The 8,360-nt window shown below is 43.4% G+C and overlaps 1 long non-coding RNA gene across 1 annotated transcript; it reads right to left on the reverse strand.

The window, feature by feature from the left end:
* Nucleotides 1–2,828: 2,828 nt before the first annotated feature.
* Nucleotides 2,829–3,342, reverse strand: LOC145432645 (uncharacterized). Its single transcript, XR_013912915.1, has 2 exons — nucleotides 3,260–3,342; nucleotides 2,829–3,044 (listed from the first exon to the last, which is right to left on the reverse strand). It is a non-coding gene; the product is annotated as an uncharacterized LOC145432645 (long non-coding RNA).
* Nucleotides 3,343–8,360: the final 5,018 nt, after the last annotated feature.

Genomic DNA, 8,360 nt, shown 5'->3' on the forward strand with positions numbered 1-8,360 from the left:
CCTGGCAGATATCCAGATACAGGCATATTCAAGTCACTGGAAATGAATCTTCTGCCAAATTCACTGTTAGCAAATACACCACCATCACTGTGTCTCCCTGAGTCTAGACTTAAGGCCTATCTTGGAAGCTGATGACGTCCAACACCTTCGAGATCCCCAGAATAAAGGCAAACGAGCCCAAGATTTGGAACGACTGACTTAAAGCCCCAAACGAGGAATATACCGTTATCACCGAGTGTGTGCCTTTCCTTTGCGACGAAATAAAATAGAGAAGCTGTATATGGAACGGATTGCGAAGATTCGAATGTTTGAATCTCAGTCGAGTGTAGATTGCAATGATAAGAGTCTGTAAACTGAACTTATATATACTCAAAAAATCAGACGAAAAAATTATTGTTGATATGTCGATACTTTCTTCCCGTTGTGGGAGCCTTGAAACCTTGACTGGTGGCATAGCAGTGTTTGAAACGTGTAGTCTATTGTAGCACTAGGCTTCCTATTGTGTATGTTTGTGGAATCAAAATTCCTAGCAATTAGTGTTGGAAGCGCGGCATTGTCAAAAAGCCCTATGAAGGCATATGCCCCTATCGGCATATGGGGGATTCAAGATGAGGGTGTTGACTGAAGAGGCGTCGGTCGACGTTTTCATTGCCGACTTGAAACGATTAGCAAAATTGGCGGGCATCGTTGAAAACGAAGACGAACAGCTGTTGAAATTATCTTTTGTCGGGGGGTTGCCAAAACGTGTGGCTGCTGAGATAAGGGCGACAGCCAAGGTGGAGCAGGTAAAATTAACGGAGGTGCTATCGATGGCACGTGCCCTCGCTACCGATCATGAATTGGATGGTGCCGAGATGAGCGCAGTTGCCCATTCTTATGGTAAAAAAAGAAGAGTGCGGTGTTTTCTGTGTGGTGGACCTCATTAATGAATATTCTGCAAATCCATTGTATGTTTTCGTTGCAAAGAAAGCGGCCACATTGCTCGATACTGGCAAAAGGTTGGCCGACGACAGGGAAACGAAGGTGGGGATCTGTGTGCGCCAGAAACGTCCCCATCGGATGGAATAGCGCATTGATTTCTAGAATGTCCATTATAGCGTGCGGTCGAAGTATTATGGCACTTTTTGATGCCGGGTGTACTCAATCCTTTGTACGGGTGTACTCAATCATTGGTAAACCTGAGTTAAGTGAAAGGTCGGAGAATTTTCAGATCCTGCAAGGTATTGTTGTCGGCTGATGGTGGGAGAATGAAAATTGAAGGTGAAGCAATAATTCCGATCGAAATAGATGGAAAACTTCTCGACGTTCGGTGTGTAGTGGTAAAATCGCTGATTCCTGGTCTTGATTTCGTCGTGGGCACAGACGTTCTGAAGCATTTCAAATTCGTACTGGATCATGGATGTCCAAGTATATGTGCGACGACTCTGCGTCGTGCGAATTTGTACCGGCCGAGAAGAGCCCATCAACGAGAAGACCCGATGAGAGGGCTGCTGCTAGCGAGCTGTCCGTTCAGAAAAGAAACTATGCACTCAGTTTCAACGGACATATGTGGATTGCCTGAGTGGGAGTGGAAGAGCACGCCAGTGCACAAGAATCGTTTCGCGGTGTACAGAATCGCAAACGCGGCGGTTTTTCAGAAGTTCAGGTCAGAAGTAAACGATGGATTGACAACGGCTGGTTGGTGGAGACTCGATCAAAAACCGCGGGACTGATTCCTCTAATGGCGGTCTTTCAAGAAAGAAAAAAACAAGGTTCGACCAGTTTTGGATTTCCGAGAACTCAACGAGTTTGTCGAATGCAGTGGGGCAGACGTTTGCCAAGAGAAATGGAGGTAGATGCTGGCAAACTGCGCACTAGTGGACCTTCGCGACGCATAAATCCAGGTGGGCGTGTCGTCTAATTGTAGTCGATATCAAATGATCGAATTCGAAGATGGGGCGTACGAGCTCAAGAGACTGGGATTCGGACTCAATTGCGCTCCTGAAATCTATCGTTTCGAAAGTGCTGTATTCCGACGAGCGTGTATCGGCCGCTACAGATCATTATTACGACGACATCATCATCTTAAATCTCGACCCAATTAGCGTTGAGGCAGTCGTGAGTGTCTTGTCAAAGTATGGTCTTCGATGCAAGCCGCCAGAAAGAATACAAGACGCGAGTGTTTGGGGTTTGATATTGCATGAAGTTGGCGACCTGTTATGTTGAAAGCGATCTAATGCACTGGATTTTTCAATTTCAGATTCCATGTCATAGAGAGAAGTATTTTCGATATGCGAAAAATTGGTCGGTCATTACCTAATTGCCGGTTGGTCGCGAGCAGCGACCAGTTTCGTCGAACGTTCGTGTGTCGGCGTGACATGGGATTCTGCGGCGGGTATCGTAGCAGTGGACTGGACATTAGGGCTGTTCAAAAATAACTTTTTTTCCTCGATTGAAGCCGGTCACCTCTTAAATCGTCAGGTTGCCCTAAAAAACGCTGCACACCAAAATTGGTTCAATTTTACCAAGTATAGGGCTCCGCAGATCCAATTGAATTTTTAACTTAAACAGGTAAATTTTCCTGTCAACCCCATGAAATTGTTGAGCCTGCACTGTAAAAACTGTGCCCTCCTTTAGAGGAGGTTCAAGGATTAACTTACAAACAGGAGGAAAATTTTCTACGTTATTTCACAGGTAGGTATTTTTCTACCTTATTTCGCAGGTAGGTATTTTTCTACCTTATCCCCGAGGTGGGTAATTTCACACCTCTATCCGGTACCAACCCATCCTATATACGGCATACGCATATCCTCGTCAAACAGCAACATACATATATAATTCATCACATGTTGACATGACATTGGATTTATTATTAACAATTCAAGACGTCATTACTCAAAAGATTTTATTTGGTGGTGCATTGCACGGAGTTTGGTCTTCACAGCATTGGTGATGTGCACACCAGGCAAATGTTCCAGAATCACTGACAAGAAGTTTCGCCTTCCATTCACTTACGGTAGGTTTGATGAGCGGCGTGTTGGTAGCTGGTGATGGCTTCATTACATCTTAATAAAGGAATGAAACTCCTTTACTATATATTCTGATGTGTGATATTGTGCATAAACATCTGGCAAATCAGAGCTATGCTATACATTAAGGCAGGCCTGGTCAAAGCCAGATGCCAAAACTGCCAAAAATAAAAATTGAGAAAATGCATACAAAAATTCAATTACTTTTTCTCAATATATTTCAACATGGTGATAATAAGTTATGTTCTTACCAGGACCATAACTGCCGCACCCCAAAACAGGAATGTCTGACATCACACTGACACGATCCTCCTGTGAGCATAGATCTTAAAAGATGCATGTTGCAACTATAACCCATGAAGAATCTATAATATTGTATAATACTATAATATTATACAAACCAGCACCATCCGATGAGCTGAAGCCAAGGGAATATGCTTTTTCCTTGTCAGCAGAGGCACCAAGTGGCGGCAGCATTTTCAGAGGGGTCTCAACATGAAGTTGTGGAACGAGTTCTGTAATGAAGAGAGTGTCATAGATTATATAGTTCAGCGGTCCCAGGCGTGATCTTCCAATATGTACGACGTACGTATCATCTGTGAATTTCATCAGAGTGCCCGGTGCACACGAGCAAATCTCCCGACCCAGCTAAAATTCACGCTTGACACGGAAAACATCAGTTTCAAATATTTGAATAAAATTGTTTTTGTGCGGGCATAATTTTTTAATTAATGAGTTATATATATACATCATACGAGAGTTTGCATCATGACATCGTAAAACTGTTGGGTTATAATATTGTAACTAGTGGACCTGTGACGTGCCACAATTTTATATTGAATATTTTATAATCTATTGAAGAATGATCTGATATCAGACATTTGAGAGGTGTAGCCTAATCCTGGTTTTGATAAAGTCATGATAAGTTTAGGCTATTGGTATTGTCATTGCCAACTTTAAATTAAATCAGCGTTAGATTTTGCCTTCGATTATTATTGGAACATATCAATAGCAACTGAAATATAACCATTATTGAGCCATCGTAATAGCATTGCTTCTTAATCTTATTAGCGATCGTACCCCTTGTACTTCCAATGAGATTTCTCGTAGCCCCTGTCCATTTTCAACACAATTTTTGATGTTACCTATTTTTTTTAAATCAGAAAGCGCATTGACATAAAATCGCACGCAGCGCGAAGACTATTTTCCAGTTGAATTAATTGGCCAAGAACATATTCCACAGCATATAGGCCTAATTCCACAATTCATCTCGCACACCCTGATGTGGTGCTTCGTACCCTGATGGGGTCTATACGGACTCTGGTTAAGAACCCAAGGAATATAATGTCCAATCGGGGAATAATTCATTGGTGTTACAGCTGTAGAGCGTGCTACTACCTACTAGACCTACCCTAATCGTCACGGATAATAACATCAATAAAGAGAACAAACAACACCCGCCTTTGACCTTTGTCTTTAATAATTGCGTCTTCATCAAGGTCATAAAATCTTCAACTGATTTGTCGTAATACTTGATCAAGAATTGACGACCACGCAGTTTATCTTTATAGACTTCATAAACTGCACTCCGTATCTCAGAAACATTGTCGACTTTTATCCGCTTGGAATGTACCCATAATTTAGCTACCAAGTTCATTGTCATCTAAAGAGACAGATTGAATAACAAATGTTTATATATCACTGTCAGGTGACAGGCACACGCAATGATGAAGTCTTATGAACTCGGAGTCATTGATTGAGTAAACATCAAAAGGTCTTTGGTAGATCAATTCATTCGGCAAAAAAGCATGGTAACGATCAGTTTCGCGAACACAGTAACAATGCAGATGACGAGAGAAATATATTGATTCGATTAATTTTCCCAATATTTTCCTTTGCTTGGCAATAAGTCAAATGTATTCGACTTTACAAAATATAGGACCATCATCGTTTTCGTCCACAAGATATATGCCACGAGATTCGTACTTGTTAAAACCATCATCAAATATTTTGGATTTACAAATGTTCATTTGGTCATTTTGCAAAATTTCAGCGCCTAATAAAGGCGCGATGAAAATTTAGTAGCGTTGAAACCATAACTTTCTCAATGTTAATATTTGGTGGACAGTCATACAAGCAGTTTGGAGCCATCATTTCCAGCCATCATTTCCCAACATTTTCGTTGCATCAAACTACTAGAGACTGTCAAGCTGATATTTTTGAAATTTTCAGAACTTCGACTAATTTTCTTGACAATTTGATGATAAGATTTTGTCATTGTACACATTACAACTTTTTCAATCAAACTGTGGAAGATCAAGCGGCGCTTCTTCGTTTATCGATCACAACAAGCCAGTGTTCCTCATCAACAAATGTTTCGCATGATCACGTCAAAATAAATTATTTTTTGCCTTTGGAGAGACGATTCCACTCTGGGGTTAGGGTGTCTCGATAACAGGGTTGAAGGATCCCAAGATTACGAGATCTACCGCGAGCCACGGCACGTTTAAATTTCCTTTTTGATACTGTTCATTCATATTAAATGCAGTTCTAGTGCCAATTCCTCCAAGGGCCGAGTTCCCCAAGTGAAAAGCGACGCGTTATTTCCCGCGATTACGCAATCTGTGATCTAATCACGCCGTGACTGTGTGATCTACGCATGCCCTGACCCCCGTACAACATTGACAACCACTCAAAGTGCCAAGTTCACCGGCAAACATTCCAGTAACCAATCATGGTGACCGGTACCGCTACGAGATCTACCACGGCCGAATTCACCAAGTGTCGAGTTTGTGAGTCATCGACCTAGAACAAAATGAAAAACCTACCAAATACTTTTACCAAAAACTTAAACAAAGGAAAGAAAGTAAGGCCCTCACGACCATAGAGACAGACGCAGGCAACGTAACATCGCAGCCAAACGAGATCATGCGAGAGGTAGAGACCTTCTATAAGAAACTATGGACAAAATCAAAGCAAGACAACACGAGCATGCAAGAGAGATACCTCAGCGTCATAGACGAGTTATTCTACAAAGCAGATTTGGATCGGGTTGGAGTTTCCGCGGACGAAGTACAGGACTTGATGACAAAAGTTCCTGGCAACAACATCCTCGGCCGTCACTTGATAGGAGGCGACTTTACATTCTTCTTCTGTCATCAAACCATGCAAGAATTTCTGGCAGCTTGTTTTGTCTCGGAAATGAAGCTCAAAATGTACTCTCGGTTCGATAGCCAACATCTACATGAGAAACGATGGTCCGTGGTTCGAAGATTCGTCACTGGCATCGTTTACATGAAATACACTAGCGACGTTCACAGCGTCTCGGATCAAACACAGAAGCAACATATTATTTATCGATCGATTCGTTCACAACTTCAAGATGAGACTGAATACGGAGACAGTTACGCTCTCATGGAACTATATACAGCAATCTACGAATCAGGCGACGACAATCTTATGAAAGATCTTTCCGTCATCGACGCATCTGAGATCTCATTGAATCACGATGAAGCTCAGTAGGCGATGCTCGTATACCAAATTGCTATGCCGCCCGAGTACACCGTCTAATCCAGTGGTTCCCAACCTTTTTCAACTCATCGCCCCCTTTTGAAGCTCCACACCGATCATCGCCCCCCCAAATATTGGGAACCGAAGAACAGCACTTCGCCAGCCCCCCCCCCGAAAAAAACGTTGGTCTTTGGCCCCATTGGGTGACAACCAAACGCTAGACACCCATCAGCCAGTGGGCTTTTTGTCGCTACATATCAGCTATACCCTATTTCCTGTACTATGTTCGGTGTGTCACCATATTTCGCCTAAACGCGCGAAGCGCGACAAATTCATAGAATTCATGTTTGAATCGGTCAATATGGTCGATGTGGTATGTTGGAAAAGGCAGGACCTCTAAATAATAATTGAACATCTTCGGGCGGAATTATTGTTATATTGACTTCTTTACATGATGCTATTTCGTGACCTCGTATATCTGCTATGTCAGAAGATATGAAAATCGTCAAACCGTAACAAACTGAAAGACGCACATGATTTCATATTGGTATTTCTTTACTGGCAAATATTTTTTTCTCGCGGGATGGCATTCGTCCTGTAGGGTTAAGGTCACCAGGACAGGAACATTCGACGCCAGCCATTGAGGTGCCTATGAACAATTAAACATATTTGTATATATATCGAAGTTTTCGGTCAGCACAAGGGCATTCCTTTTTGGCCAAGGTCTTCTCGCTGCTGATCGTTCTGGCACACTTTTACATGGACTCTAACTTCATATGTCTTGGTGCGTCGTAACGCAGTAATGGTCGACGCCGAAGTCTCCCATTTCCATAAATCATGCGTATTTTTGTTGGGTGATGGGGACCCCAACATGAAGATACATCAAAATATAAAATCGCCCCCTGCGCGAAATTTTTTTGAAAAAGTCGCATGAATTTCTAAAATTACTCCATCATTCATGTTAATTCACGAAATAATTTTGGGCTTCCTTCGGTTTCGGGCCCCCCACCCCCAATTGGTGGGTTTGGGGGGCGGTAATTAGGGTCCCGAGTCCAATAAAGCCGTTTTAACGCGCCATCGCCCCCCTATCGCCCCCTTCGTTGTTTTCGCCCCCTATCGCCCCCTTCGTCCGTTTTCGCCCCCCTATCGCCCCTTTCGTTATTTTCGCCCCCCTAGACCGCCAAATCGCCCCCTGGGGGGCGATATCGCCCACGTTGGGAACCACTGGTCTAATCACTGGCCATAGTTTCGGAGTCCGGGGGCATGCAAACGTTGCATTATGTTCAAGTTACCTACTTGCACAAATAGTACCTCAAAAATGGATGACGAAACGTTGTTCGAAAGAGACTTATTAAGCGATACTCGTACAAAAGTGGCAATACCGCCGAGTACACCGTCTTATCACGGCGGAAGAGTTGGTATTCCCCCTAGTTTCGGTGTATACTTTGGACGAGATGGGACTCTTCAATAAGACTACCGTCTGGTTGTCTGGTTAAGGTTGACAAATAGTGCTTGTATTCGTGTGGTTTGCGGTATATGTAAGACGGCACGGCACCACTGTCGCCAGATTGGCAAGCATTTACAGCTATTTCAGCTGGGAGGACTACGGGGTGAAAACAAGCAAGCCCTCCAGTTGCTGTTGCGACTGTGGCGTTGGCAGTACTTCGAGAAGGCCCTGATGGTGGTCGTCCTAAATGGCGCAAGTCACCGTCGTTGGGACGTGGGGTGGTTGGCCTGTAAACCTGACCACGGGCTAGTATATTCTTATGACTAAGCCGCAACGGGTGTGGCTTCGAAGTCGTGCGTGCGTGTGCTTGTAGTGCCGGTCCGCTGGAAGCAGGA

Source organism: Botryllus schlosseri, unplaced genomic scaffold, assembly GCF_051294905.1.
Source record: "Botryllus schlosseri isolate E-star unplaced genomic scaffold, Bs_hap1 Bs60a, whole genome shotgun sequence".
Taxonomy (NCBI): domain Eukaryota; kingdom Metazoa; phylum Chordata; class Ascidiacea; order Stolidobranchia; family Styelidae; genus Botryllus; species Botryllus schlosseri.